General features: G+C 44.5%; 1 protein-coding gene across 1 annotated transcript in view; it reads right to left on the bottom strand.

Annotated features, from left to right (window-relative positions):
* Positions 1-13,482, bottom strand: part of LOC142291609 (transmembrane protease serine 11D-like) — a 392,225-nt gene extending 378,743 nt beyond the window's left edge. The window contains exons 1-2 of the mRNA XM_075336261.1: positions 13,450-13,482; positions 10,845-10,943 (exon numbers count right to left, since the gene is read on the bottom strand). The gene's annotated coding sequence lies outside the window, so the exon portion shown is untranslated. The remainder of the gene's footprint in view (positions 1-10,844; positions 10,944-13,449) is intronic.
* Positions 13,483-14,817: the final 1,335 nt, after the last annotated feature.

The following is a 14,817-nucleotide window of genomic DNA, read 5'->3' on the forward strand; positions in this document are numbered from 1 at the left end:
GCGGTTCGCCGGTCACAGCGACGTCGCTAGGAAGGTAAGTAGTGTGATGGGTCCGCGCGATTTTGTACGCCCTGGGCAGCGATTGGCCCGTGACACACAAACGATGGGGGCGGGTACGCACGCTAGCGATCTCGCTAGCGAGACCGCAGCGTGTAAAGTGGCCTTAACTCAATTTTTTAAGCTGGGATTGCATGGCTTTAACCAACAATAGGTCTAAAGAATAAAAGTAGCATTTTGTTGTATTTAGAATACTGACTGCTCAGTCAGTGGTGGGGCACGTTTACACTATGTACTGAGTGGTGACCGAAGACACACCGGCCACACCTCTATGACTGAAAGTTGGAGGCTGCTGGGAAGAATAAAGTTATCCAAGCTTTCAGTGTGGCTGCTGACCGGCTTCAGATCGTTATTAACTTGCAGATTAACACCATAACTGCAGGTTATTGGGTGTTTTTTTTTACTTTACAGATTTCCTTTAAGGCCCCCTTACAAAGTAGACTGTAAATCGAACCCACTGACACTCTAATGTTTATGGGGACACCGACCAACTCAAGGGAGATGTTGTTCAGCATGCCTTATTTCTTCTCCAAGATAAGTCACTGACGGCCTTTTCATAAAGAACACAAGAACACTCAGTCGAACAAGTGCTCATGTATGGAAAATAAAGCGTAGATGTGTCACGAGGGATTATGGGGATAGTGGGAAACCGGGGACCATAAGATAACCCTCAGACTAGGGGGCCCTGTGCTATGCCTATTCTCTGAGATACCTCTAATGGTGGGGATGTCTGAGTCTCCTTCCTGGCCATGCTCCTGACCAGCCCTGATCTTATATTCACGTCCTCTCCCCCAGGGGAACTAGGACAGGATTGTGATTTAAAACACCGAAATAGACAAACAGGGGAATCCAAAACTCTATCACATAGCACGCACACACAGAGGTATAAGAAAACAAGAAATTAGAAGGAAAACAAGAGCAAGGTGGAAACAAGAAGATGGGTAACTCCACAACAACACCAAGCATAAAGCAACTCTTTCTCCTATAAGTCTGGGACACCACAATGCTCAGACCAACACAGTATAAACTATAGTTGGCATAGGTAGATTTTCTCCAGCAAAAAATGAGAATTGACTTCCTTACAACATGTGATCAAAGAAGCCTAACGAGCAGGCTAGCAGAGGCTAACTCTTGCTAGCCTGTCAATGAATGAGAAGACAGCAGGCTGATGCCTGGGTCTGCCTGAGTTGATCAGAAACACCAGAGAAATCATCGGATGGAGTGTCAGACTCTGTAATGTGAACAATGGCTGATGCCACCATCACCATTAGCGAGTTTTGTGCAAAACTTTGTGTGACAAGATAACTGTCGGCTGAATGATCATCACACAAATGTTCTGCCAACAGCATTCCAATGTACAAGTGTATCTCGATAAATTAGAATATCATCAAAAAGCTAATTTAAGTAATTCAGAACAAAAAGGTAAACACATACAGTATATTATATAGAGCCATTACAAACAGAGTGATCTATTTCAAGTGTTTATTTCTGTTAATGTCGATGATTATGGCTTACAGCCAATGAAAACCCAAAAGTCATTATCTCAGAAAATTAAAATAATTACCACAAAACACCTTCAATGGCTTGCTAAGCTTTTAAAATGGTTCCTTAGTCTAGTTCAGTAGGACACACCATCATGGTGAAGAATGCTGACTTGACAGATGTCCAGACGGCAGTCATTGACACACTGCATAAGGAGGGTAAGCTACACAAGGTACAGTGCTAAAGAAGCTGGCTGTTCACAGAATGCTGTATGCAAGCATATTAAAGGAAAGTTGAGTGGAAGGAAAAAGTGTGGTAGAAAAAGGTGCACAAGCAATCAGGGTAACTGCAGCCTTAATAGGATTGTTAAGAAAAGGCCATTCAAAAATTTGGGGGAGATTTACAAGGAGTGGACTGCTGCTGGAGTCAGTGCTTCAAGAGCCACCACACACAGACGTATCCAGGACATGGGCTACAACTGTTGCATCCCTTGTGTCAAGCCATTCATGACCAATAGACAATGCCAGAAGTGGCTTACCTGGGCCAAAGAGAAAAATAACTGGACTGTGCTCAGTGGTCCAAGGTGCTGTTTTCAGATGAAAGTAAATTTTGCAATTCCTTTGGAAATCAAGGTCCCAGAGTCTGGAGGAAGAATGGAGAGGCCACAGTCCAAGCTGCTTGAGGACTAATGTGAAGTTTCTTCAATCAGTGATGGTTTGGGGAGTCATGTCATCTGCTGGTGTAGATCCACTATGTTTTATCAAGACCAAAGTCAGCACAGCTGTCTACCCGGAAATTATAGAGCACTTCATGCTTCCTTCTGCCGACAAGCTTTTTGGAGATTGAAATTTCATTTTCCAGCAGGACTTTGCACCTGTTCACGCTGCCAAAAGCATCAATACCTGGTTTAATAACCACAGTATCACTGTGCTTGATTGACCAGCAAACTCACCTGACCTAAACCTCTTAGAGAATCTATGGGGTATTGTCAAGAGGAAGATGAGCGACACCAGACCCAACAGCAGATGAGCTGAAGGCTGCTATCAAAGCAACTTGGGCTTCCATAACACCCCAGCAGTGCTGCCGGCTGATCGCCTCCATGCCACGCCGCATTGATGCAGTAATTCATGCAAAAGGAGCCCCGACCAAGTACAGAGTGCATTTACTCTACATACTTTTCAGTAAGCGCCAACATTTCTGAGTTTAAAATCATTTTTTCAGTTGGTCTTATATAATATTCTAATATTCTGAGATAATCAGTTTTGGGGTTTCAGTGGCTGTAAGCCATAATTATCAACATTGACAGAAATAAACACTTCAAATAGATCACTCTGTTTGTAATGACTCTATATAATATATGCATTTCACTTTTGGTATTGAATTACTTTGGAAATGGTTGAAACCACTCTAAAATGCTAGCGTGCAATGTTGAGAGTGCACTGAATCTTGTATGTTGGATGACCTCACCTAGGACTTGACTTGGCATTGTTCCTAAAAGTATCCTGTATACAAGCAGATGGCTGATTGTTTGTTCACTGGGTTGTGCTCTATTAACAATTGTTCACAGCAAATAGCTTACTGGATGGACCCTGTTATACAAAATATTACAATGGATACTCGATGTACAGTTCAACTTGATATTGGTTATATAATAGGTTTGCACATAACAGAATTCTTCGTATGTCTGCAGGCTGGTATTGCATTTCAAATTGTACAACTATTACATGCTGATTCAATGTCATTTATAAACATTAAAGGGGTATTCCTGGTTACATAAATAATCAGCTATCCACTGTATAGGCGATAAATGTTAGAATGGGGACTTGTGACCAAGGCTAGGAGGAGCTAAATGGAGCCGCTGGTCACACATGCGTCCTGCTGCTCGATTCAAAGTTATTGCCACTAAATTGAGTTCATTAATGAGATGTATTCTTTGATTGGTTTGATGGAGTTTATATACCCTCTATTGTATGTGCCCTGGCTCCTTAGTGTATTTTATGTGAGCTTGGGCACAGGACCTCTGACCTCTGATGTGATACCGGAGTCCCCTGATGAGTCTATACACTTTATGGTTTGATTATATTGAGTTATTTTTGATAATTTTTTGTACTCGTATATTGGACCACTGTCCTTTTCTGAGCGAAATTATCTACTCAATTTTTTGTTATGTGTGTTTTGTTTTTCTGTTAATTTTGTTATATGTTTAGTGGCTCCCTGGATATACATTCTAGGCTGAAACTGTCAGCAATTCAAGGAGCTTTGGGTTACTCATGTACCTGATCTAGGCTTTTATTGTGAACAGGATTAAAAGTTATATTTTAGCCTCTTAAAATTGCTATTTTATATTATTATTTAAGTGGCCTCCCTCGATACTGAGGACTGCTGTGTGAATAAATTGTGGCCAGGCTGAAACCAGGTGAGGAAATAGGACAACATTGGTCCCTCTTTCTGGAAATGAATGAGGCTCTCAACCTGCAAAAGTTGAACAATTATCATGTATTCAGTGAATAGCTGATAGAATACCTCTTTAAAGGGAACCTGTGAGGTCCAATATGCATCCAGAACCACGAGCAGTTCTGGGTGCATATTGCTAATCCCTGCCTAACCGTCCCTGTATACACTAGCATAGATAAAGAGATCTTTAGAAAAGTATTTCTAAAGATCTTATATCGTATGATAATGAAGCGAGGGGACTAGTCCCAAGGGTGTTATATCCCCTGGCTAGTCGGTCCCATTAGCATGTTAGTATGTCCCAATGGGCGTGCTAACATACTAATGAATGTGCAGTGTCAGAGGATGATCTCACTCACCTCTCCGCTGCTATCACCACGCGACGCTGGATTTTGTCTCAGTGCCCATGATCCCGTAGTTTCGGTCATGCGCACTACTTCAGTTTGAAGCCAGGACGCGTACACCCATCTTCATAGAGCGCATGACTGGAACTCCGGGGTCATGTGCACTGAGCCGAAATCCAGTGTTGGGCGGCGATGGCAGTGGAAAGGTGAGTGAGATTAACCTCTGACACTGCACATTCATTACCATGTTAGCACACCCACAGGGGTGTACTAACATGCTAATGGGGCCAACTAGCAAGGGAAGCAACGCCCAGTGGACCAGTCCCTCCGCTCATTAGCTTACAATATAAGATCTGTAGAAATACTTTTTCTAAAGATCTCTTTATCTATGCTAGTGTATACAGGAACGGTTAGGCAGGGATTAGCAATATGCACCCAGAACTGCTCGTGGTTCTGGGTGCATATTGGAGCTGACAGGTTCCCTTTAAGGGCTTGCTCACACCTCTGTGTAAGTCGGACGAGTGCTATTGAATGTGTTATCGAATAGAGCATGGACCAATGTTATACTATGGTGCATTGCTGATAAGCGTATTTTGCAGTGCAAATCAGATGGCGTGCACCCGTTCAAGCCTATGGTTGGTGGAAATCATCAGGCAGCACTTGGATGACATCCGAGTGCAGTCAGATTTCCACGGACTTACTGAATGCTATTGTGCCGCCCCTGCAGTGGTCGAACCACTCGGATCCGGGGGTTATTGCTCGTGGCTCGATGGTCTCCGGACCCGGGGGCTAGAGGCCACTCTCCAATGAAGAAGGGGAGTATTTACAGGGGGGGGATATGTATAGTTCGTGTCGCCACCCGTGGTGTACGGTAACTGGGAATACCGCTGCTGCCGTTGGGAGTACCTGGGATGATGGAAGGGGGCAGCTAGGTAATGTGGCCCTCCATGGGTAGGGGATGACCCCGGGACTCAGGATGGTGGTGCCGGGTGCAAGGGAAGCGCCGGCTCGCTGGTTGCAGGGATCAATTGGTACTCAGCAAATAAGCTGACGCTGACAACAGGGTGAACCAATTCTCTGACTGATGCTGTCTCCTGGGGGGAGCTCGTCCGGGTTCTGTCCCCTGCAGCACTGCCTAGTGGTCTGTGGCCTCTCTCCTGGCACCTGAATTTAGATGTTCTCTTGTGGCCCGTCAGCCTGGAGCTTTCTGGGCCCCGCTCCCCACTGTGGCTAAGTAGAGGAGCTTGCTCTCAGAAGCTCACGCTTGGGATTTTAGTGGGCCACTTGTTTGGAAAGCCCTATCACCCTCGTTGCGCTAGTGCCCCGATCTTTGAGCTGGTGGGAACAGTCCATAGAGGTCCTGACCCCTAGGTAGGCGGCCCTATTCTGCTTAAGCAGCCCACTGGTGTGCCTGGCAGGTGTGGTACAGGGTGTCACTAGGATTTGTGAATGCTGGTGGAGGCGGTACTGCAGGTTAGGTTCCCAGAACCATGGGGGGTTGAGTCCTGCACTGGAAAAGAAAGATTGTGCAGAACCCTGTGACGACCTGACTAGTCCAGGGCGTCACACTATGATTCTCTTATGCTAGAGAGTCTGATCACACTAAGGCTAAGAACACACATCCGGCTTTTCTGCCATTTGTCGGTTCCGGCGCGCTCCCATACAGTGTATACAGTACAGTGGCTGCGCGAAAAGCTCCGGTCATGTGTTGTCATGTGACCGGAGCATGTGACCAGGAAGTTGCAGCGCAGCCACTGTACTGTATACACTGTACGGGAGCGCGCTGGATCCGACAAACAGCAGAAAAGCCGGATGTGTGTTCTTAGCCTAAGATGACACTCTGATCAAACTCGGATCAGGCTTTGATCGGAGTGTCATCACCATAATCAATACAATTCTAACACATGAGAGAATCAACCCGACTTGCGACTGAAAACGGTACATAGAAAAGTGAAATATTAACCCCATCCTGAAGTGATACATATTTACGTCCTAAGTTGGTTGCTAGTAAACAGTCTTGGTAGTGTGCTGCCCCCGTGCTAGCATCCAAGATGCTCGGATACGGATCTGTGGTGGCTCGAAGGACTCCGGACCCGGGGATCGTGTGGCCACTCAAATGAAGGGGGTATTTACAGAGGGATGTATTAGAGTTCGTGATGCCACCCGTGGTATGTGGTAATTGGAGTACCACTCCTGCAGTTGGGAGTACCCGGGGATGATAGAATGAGGTAGCCAGGTGTTGTGACCCTCCATGGGTAGGGGGGATACCCCGGGGCTCTGTGATGGTTGGGGAGTGCCGTTGGGTGCAAAGGGGTCACTTGCATACTCACTCAGTCCATTAAGCTGACACGACAACTGGATAAACCAAAGTTCTGGATATCGCTGCAGGGAGCTAGTTCGGGTCCCGTCCCCAATGGTGCTGCCTGGTGATCCGTGACCTGCCTCCTAGCACTAAGTTTACTTCTCTGTTGGTCCCGGTAGAATGAAACCTGCCGAGTCCCGCTCCTCACTATGGCTAAGTGTGGGAGCTTGCTCTCAGGGTTCACACTTGGGATTTTCTGGACCGTTTTGAGTGGAATGTCCTATCCCCCTCGTTGCGCTAGTACCCCGATTTTGGAGCAGGTGGAGAGCGGATCTTGAAGGCTCCATTCTCGTCGGGTAAATTGTCAGGTTACCTGAAGCTACTCCCTGACCTATGGTCCACGTACCCCGTCGTGCCTTGGTCCCAACCCGGTGATGGTGCAAGGCCGCCGGCTGTCCTGCTCGACAAATCCGTGCCCCTTGCCATGATCCCCTGCGACCGGGAGTCCAGCTCCTCTAGGCCCAGACCACTGTCTGCCACCTAGATATCTTCCTAGGAGCCGTGCTCCTGACCTCCTCTCTCTTTCACTTCCTAAACACAACTCTCTACTTCTGACACTCCTGACCTGCCGTCCCCAACCCCCCAGGTGGGCAACTCTATTCCACTCAAGCCGTCCACTGGTGTGTTTGGTGGGTGTGGTGCAGAGTGTACCTAGGATTTTGATTAGCTGATGTAGGCAACACCATATAGTTAGGGACCCTAAACCAAGAAGGAGGTGGATATTGCACGGGAGGGCAGATTGTGCAATACCCTGTGATGACCTGATAGTCCACGAGCGTCACATTAGCTGAGCCTTCGCCATACATTGTAGATGCTGTGACTGTTAGCAACAGCTTTGAGACTGGTACAAATTTGGTTCTCACAGTTTGCTACTTCAGTATTTTTTAGGTTTTTTTGTCAGATGTTTTTATGGTTACTGAAGTACAATTCTAGGCATTTCACAAGGTTTTCCACTTTTATTGACAAATACCTCAATATTTACAACACTGTCCCTTATTTTGCAAGACTTCTGCCCTTCGCCCTGACATGCTGGATATCAGCCAAATACTGACTACTGGTAACCTACTCTTATCTAATCAGTGCTTGGATTTTATCACAATTTTTGTGTTTTTGTTTATCCACTTTCTTTTTGAGGATAGCCAACAAGTTCTTAATGGGATTGAGATCTGAGAAGTTTCCTTGCCATGGATCCAACATGAAGAGATTAGAAAAATGTTTAAAAATATGTTAAAAAAATGAAAAATGAAGTGAGGAAAGTATCAATTGAACCGATTAAAATTACATACAGTGATCATACAGGTCCAGCAATGGAAAAATAAAAAAATATGGATCTCAGGAAACAGCCACACAAACCAATTTTTTTTTCCTGAAAGTTCAGAATTTTTTTAAACCAAGTCAATTTTACTGGGCAATAAACAAATGTAGAGAAAACTGGAAAATGCATTATTTTACCATATCACACCTCTTTTTTTCCCCTGTTTTTCAGTACATCATATGGTAAATAAATGGTGTCATTCACTACAACTCATCCCATAAAAACAAGTCCTCTTACAGCTTTGTCAACAGAAAAAAACCTATGGCTTTTGGAACTAGGGGAGGAATAAACAAAAGTGCAAAAACAAACCGCTCCGACAGTAAGAGGTTAAAAAATATAGACTCTTATAAGCTGTGTAGGAAATAATCAGAGAAGTCTAAACTAAGCTATACAACGAATTAATTTTTATAATTCTATGCCATTCTTTACCTGTACCCCAATTTTGAAAAATCTCTAGTTGTCCACTTTGGAAAATCTCTACTTGTTCCGTGGTTCCTTTGCCAATAAATGTCTCCCTTCTGGCATATACAGTACAATGATCAGCTGTTATTTTTATGTCAACCTAAGATCCCGTGATGCAGTTATACATTTTTTTTTCTAGTGCGTACTTCCATGCAAGAGAAAAAATGCATGGCAATACAGTTCTAGAAAAGTAGATGTGATTCCATAAATCTCAGACCCACTGTGCTTTGTTTAATGCTGTGGAAATGAACCTGCAGTGCAATTTCTGAATTCTCAGTATGTTCCCCAAATGATTGAATAAGATGCAGATAAATTATGCACATAAAAAAAACATAGGGGCTGATCAATCAAGAGTAGGGTAGAGCCCGCTCACTTTATGCCAGTGTTGATGGAGCACAAAAGGCACCAAATTCATTGAGAGGCGCACACCACTTAATGAGCTTGGCACTGCATCCGAGAGACATGTGCCACTCCAGAAATGCATTTCTGGCATGCAAACACTGATGATTTTAATGAACTGGAAAGGCGGGTATGGCCAAGTCCCATCCTACGCCATCTGCCCATTTTGATGAGGCAGATTCAAATTGTCTCTTCAGGGAGGAAGGAAACGGACTCTAGTGCCATCTATTGGAAGTAGCAATTCTAAAAGTCAAAAGTGACCCTTTAATGAGCATTTTCATATGACTTAAGATTTATGCTAGAGCAGAACGTCAATTTGCAGACATGGTGTTTCGGGGTGATTGCCTCTCGTCAGTGCAAAGTATGAGATCTGATCTAGCTGTAGGAGATGCTATAGTGGGGTTTAAGTGGAAAACTTTTCTCCTTGCAGAGACTGACAAGCCAATCTGGCTGTCAGTGAGGAGTCTAAAGCCTGCTTTAAACGTTGCAATTTAGCATACGATATCGTATGCGATTTGCAACGCCCCCATCGTATGTGTGGCACGTTCAATTTGTTGAACGTGCCACACAAATGATTAACCCCCATCACACATACTTACCTACCATACGACCTCGATGTGGGCGGCGAACGTCCACTTCCTGGAGTGGGAGGGACGTTCGGCGTCATAGCGACGTTACGCAGCAGGCAGCCAATAGAAGCGGAGGGGCGGAGCTGAGCGGGATGTAAACATCCCGCCCACCTCCTTTCTTCCGCATTGTGGCCCGGGAGCCGCAGGACGCAGGTAAGATCTGTTCATCGTTCCCAGGGTGTCACACACTGCAATGTGTGCTACCCCGTGTACGATGAACAATCTGACGTGCAATTCTAGAGAAAGGTACGATGTATGCGATGAACGTTGTACCGTTCAATCGCAATCGCACGTAGCTGTCACACACTGCAATGTACCTTACAATGCCGGATGTGCGTCACTTACGACGTGACCCCGCCGACACATCGTAAGATACATTGCAGCGTGTAAAGCAGGCTTAATTCTTATACCTGTAATGCTCCTCTGTTAAATAAGGTGGATTCAAACTGTTGTGAAAATGACAAAATACACAAAATTTTTGCGGGACTGCGTTGTGCAACAATGTTGTGACTTTTAAACCTTTTACGCCACTTTTGTGGATCCATCTTGTTTTTTTTCATTTCTGATGCAGAAACAGTAAAAAAGGCATAAAATCTGTAACTCTATCAATTAAGTTTTATAAAAGCTAGGTTACTGATATTATCTAAAACTTGGCATATGAAAGAGACGGAAATCACAGTGGAAAAATGAGACAAAAATGCATGTTAAAAAAAACATATTAAAACTATAAATAACCTAAATTAACCAATTGGTCCATCTGCATCATGAGAACTTAGCTCAATAGTAAAAGTTTAATTTCTTTGCACCAAGGAAAATAGGCTTTGTACATAGTGCCCATTTATATCTGTGGGTTCTCTGAGAAATACAGGACTGGATATCCTTGCTGGGAAACCCTTCCATTAACCCAAAAGTCCCTAAAAATACATGTCCTCAAATCAGCTTTTCAATAGGATATTGTCTGTAAAAATAAAGGAAAAAAAAACCTTTTAATGATTCCACCCTTGGGAAATGGGTGTAAATAAATAATTGAAAAGGACATTATAAGAAGGGGGATTGCTACTGTAGCTCTTTTGATTCAATGTTGGTTGTAGCAAAAAATATGTGCCACTTACGCACACCGACCGAGGAACATCTATATTATTGTTAATTGGTATTCTTCTATAGAACGGTTCTGTCTGGATACATTGTTGAATGGAATCTATATAAATAAATATTGATTTCTATTTGCTGAACGCATTATTTTGTCTATCATTGAGGTCTTATATTACAAGCATAAGAAGAATATAGATTATATCTAAAGAAGGAGCCTTTGGCATTACACAATCCTTTTCTGTGTTACTTACATGAATTTTGGCTGCCAATCCTCCTCTTCTGATAAATTTTATATCTGTTTAACAAGGACAATCCTCCATGTATCTGAAGCTCTGGAGTCTGCATCTGCCCTACAGGAAATGATGCTCAAAATGTACAAGACATCGATAATAATAGCAAACCTCAAAGCCATTTATATTGAGACACCTGATCAAATAATGAGCAGTATTGGTTGGATTTTTCCAGGCTCCATTATAGGTACAATACACAATATTTATTCAGATATATGATCTGATTTGTTCTTTTATCCTATTCAGGGTCATAGGGACCCTGTAATATGATGTAGGTATTGACATATATAATAAAAAGGAAACTAGTAAAGCGTGCAACTCCGTTTTTCCCCTGGAAGCTTGCTAGATGCTTAGCAGATGTATACTTAAAATGCATATAGCGCAAGAAAGATAGATCCAGCACTTTTCTGAAGATAAAGGATTTAGGTTTTATTGTCCACAAATCAGGGTCGGACACTTAGGCGGGCTTTACACGTTGCGACATCGCTACCGATATATCGTCGGGGTCACGTCGTTAGTGACGCACATTCGGCGCCGGTAGCGACATCGCAATGTGTAAATCCTAGGTGCGACAATGAACGAGTGCAAAAGCATAAAAAAATCGCTGATCTGTGTCACGTCGTTCATTTCCATAATGTCGTTACTGCTGCAAATACGATGTTGTTTGTCATTCCTGCAGCACCACACGTCGCTGTGTGTGAAACCGCAGGAACGACAAACATCTCCTCACCTGCGTCCACCGCCAATGCGGAAAGAAGGAGGTGGGCGGGATGTTATGTCCCGCTCATCTCCACCCCTCCTCTTCTATTGGCCGGCCGCTTAGTGCCGTCGCGGTGACGTCGCTGTGATGCCGAACGCACCTCCCCCTTGAAGGAGGGATTGTTCGGCGGTCACAGCGACGTCACCGACCAGGTATGTGCGTGTGAAGCTGCCATAGCGATAATGTTCGCTACGGCACCAAGCACCAGACATCGCATGTATGACGGGGGTGGGTGCTATCGCGCTCGATGTCGCAGCGTGTTAATCCCGCCTAAGAGTAAAAGGCCCCTGTGCAAGAATTGTGTATGGGTCACCCCCCAAGCCTAAAAGTCACCTCTGGGATTTAATAAATACAAAATTCAATGGGAGGTGTCTTTAACAGTGGTAAGGTTGTTACCAGAAATATCGGATTTACCTCTCCATACTGTTCCCCATGATCCCACTTCAACATATAGTTCCCCTACTTCTCCATACTATCCCCACTCCTTTACGCTCCCACTTCACCATACAATTCCCCATATGCTCCCACTTATCCATACTGCCCCCATGCTCCCAATTATCCATACTGTCCTCCATATACTCCCACTTATCAATACTGTCCCCCATGGTCCCACTTATCCATACTGTCCCCTATGCTTCCACATATCCATACTGTCACCCATGGTCCCACTTATCCATACTGCCCCCTATGCTCCCACTTATTCATATTGTCACCCATGGTCCCACTTATCCATACTGTCACCCATGGTCCCACTTATCCATACTGTCACCCATGGTCCCACTTATTTATACTGTCACCCATGGTCCCACTTATCCATACTGTCACCCATGGTCCCACTTATCCATACTGTCACCCATGGTACCACTTATTTATACTGTCACCCATGGTCCCACTTATCTATACTGTCACCCATGGTCCCACTTATCCATACTGTCCCCTAGGCTCCCACTCACTCATACTGTCCCAAGTTCTTACCTCTCTATACTGTTCCCCCTTCTTCATACTGTTCTTTCACTTCTAAAAACTGTGCCCCCATTTTCCATATGGTCCATTCACCCCATGCTACTCTGTCACACTGTTCCATAATGTGTACTCACAGTCTCCACTCTGTCATTGCCACCTCCACGGCACAGCATGATGCAGTAAGCAATGACAGCCATTAAGCATCACTGCTATGCACCGCGCACTGACGGCAGCTCCAGGCATATAGCAATGACGATACATTGCCGTCGGCCTATCAGAAGCCGCTCTCTGATGCTCGCGACCCTTCATGGCCAGTAAACGTCTCTGCTATGCGCAGCATGCTGACGTCACCGTGCAGCGCATAGAAATGACATTTGATAGTGCATAGGCCCATTCTAACTATCGCATTTACCGGTGGCGGGCCCCCTTATACCCATACTGTAGCACCGCCGAGGACTCCGAGCCCACGCTGTCCCTCCAGGCCAGTCAGACCCCGGTTGCGAGGGGCCCCCCCTCCTCTCTGGGCCCTGGTGCAGTTGCACTGGCTATATGTGCACCACTGCCACAAATTAAAATCCAACTCCTACCAGCAAGACAGCCACTGACGCTTTTCAAACTAACGTTCTTAATGATTGCTAAGCTGGATTTTAATTAACAAAAACTAAAATAGACACAAAATGTATATATACTCTGTAGTAAGTAAGTACAAATTAATAGTACATATAAATTAAGGGAACTACTTAGTAGCACTGTTTTTACTTAAAAAAAAACGTCAAAGCCATCCGATTCCATCAAGGTGTACCCCAATCAGGATGATCGTAAACTTTAGTGCTAAAATCTCACCTTGTGTCAACCGACCTCAATGTAGTGGATCAGGATCGGGGTGGAAGACAAAAAAGCCATAAATCTTGTATCTTCATAAGAGTGCTGTATCTTCTTTTCTTGTGCTACATGGAATGCTGCATCTTGTCGATACATTCACTCAAAGGGTGAGCTTTTTTTTCTCCCTAATTAATTATCGTAAAATGTGTACAGTTACAAAATCTATATTATTTTAGTCAGTATGGAAATGGTGAATCTGTATTTTCAGCAGGTGAAATAAGTATTGAACATGTCATCAATTTGTTTTTTAATAGATTTCTAAAGGTGCTAATGACATGAGTTTCTCACCAGATGTTAGTATCACAATCCATTCAATCCAAACAGGCAAAGCAATCAAACCATAGATGTCCATAAATTGTCATGTTTAATAATGAGAAATGACATCGGAAAAAGTTTTGAACACGCTTACTGAAATGTATCTAATACTTCGTACAAAAGCCTTTGTTGGTGATGACTGCTTCAAGACACCATCTGTATGAAGAAACAAGTCACATTCATTGCTCAGGTATAATTTTTGCCCACTTTTCCACACAAACACTCTTGAAATCCTGAAGTTCAAGTGTTCAAATGGGCTCCTGCTATAAACTCTGAGCTTTAGTTCACTTCATAAATTTTCTATTGGATTCAGATCGGGTGATTGGCTGGGCCATTTTCGCAACTTTATTTTCTATCTCGGAAACCAATTGAGAGTTTCCTTGGCTATTGGTCATGCTTGTTATGGAGGAACATCAAATGAACGGCGAAAGGAGGGGGCAAATAAGAAACCTGGACACTAGGTAAGGGAAAGTAGAGACCCCTGAAGAACACCTACTGCTTACCTCTGGCTCCCCTGACGTTGCAAGGTAGATTCCGCACCTAGCTGGCCCTGAAATAAGCACTAGGTAGTGGCCGGATGGTATGAAGGCTTATCAATCCCTTTAAGTCCTAAAGAACACACAAGGGAGACAAACAAGGGAATACAAATGGACACTCATCTCCAAGATGACTTTAGGAGAAAGACAGCAACACACAATGAGTTTCCACATATGATGACACAACGTCACCTCTTTCCCATCTAGCCCTGGAGCAGGAAATAGATGGGAGGAGCGGAGCAGGACACCACCGATCATCTGGTCATTTGGCCAGGGCATGCGCAGAACGGTGGAGGCAGAGGGGAAAGCTCGGGCACGAGATTATGGGCGGGAGCTTGCTGATGAAAATCACAGCGCCACCCATAATCTCGTGCCTGCGCAACTTTACCAGCGGTCCCACTGTGCACAGTCCCGCTACAGTGGCACGGCGCATGCGAGAGACATCGGACGCACTGGGCGGCGTCCTGAGGTATCTAAA

The sequence above is a fragment of the Anomaloglossus baeobatrachus genome, chromosome 2 (genome assembly GCF_048569485.1).
Source record: "Anomaloglossus baeobatrachus isolate aAnoBae1 chromosome 2, aAnoBae1.hap1, whole genome shotgun sequence".
NCBI lineage: Eukaryota > Metazoa > Chordata > Amphibia > Anura > Aromobatidae > Anomaloglossus > Anomaloglossus baeobatrachus.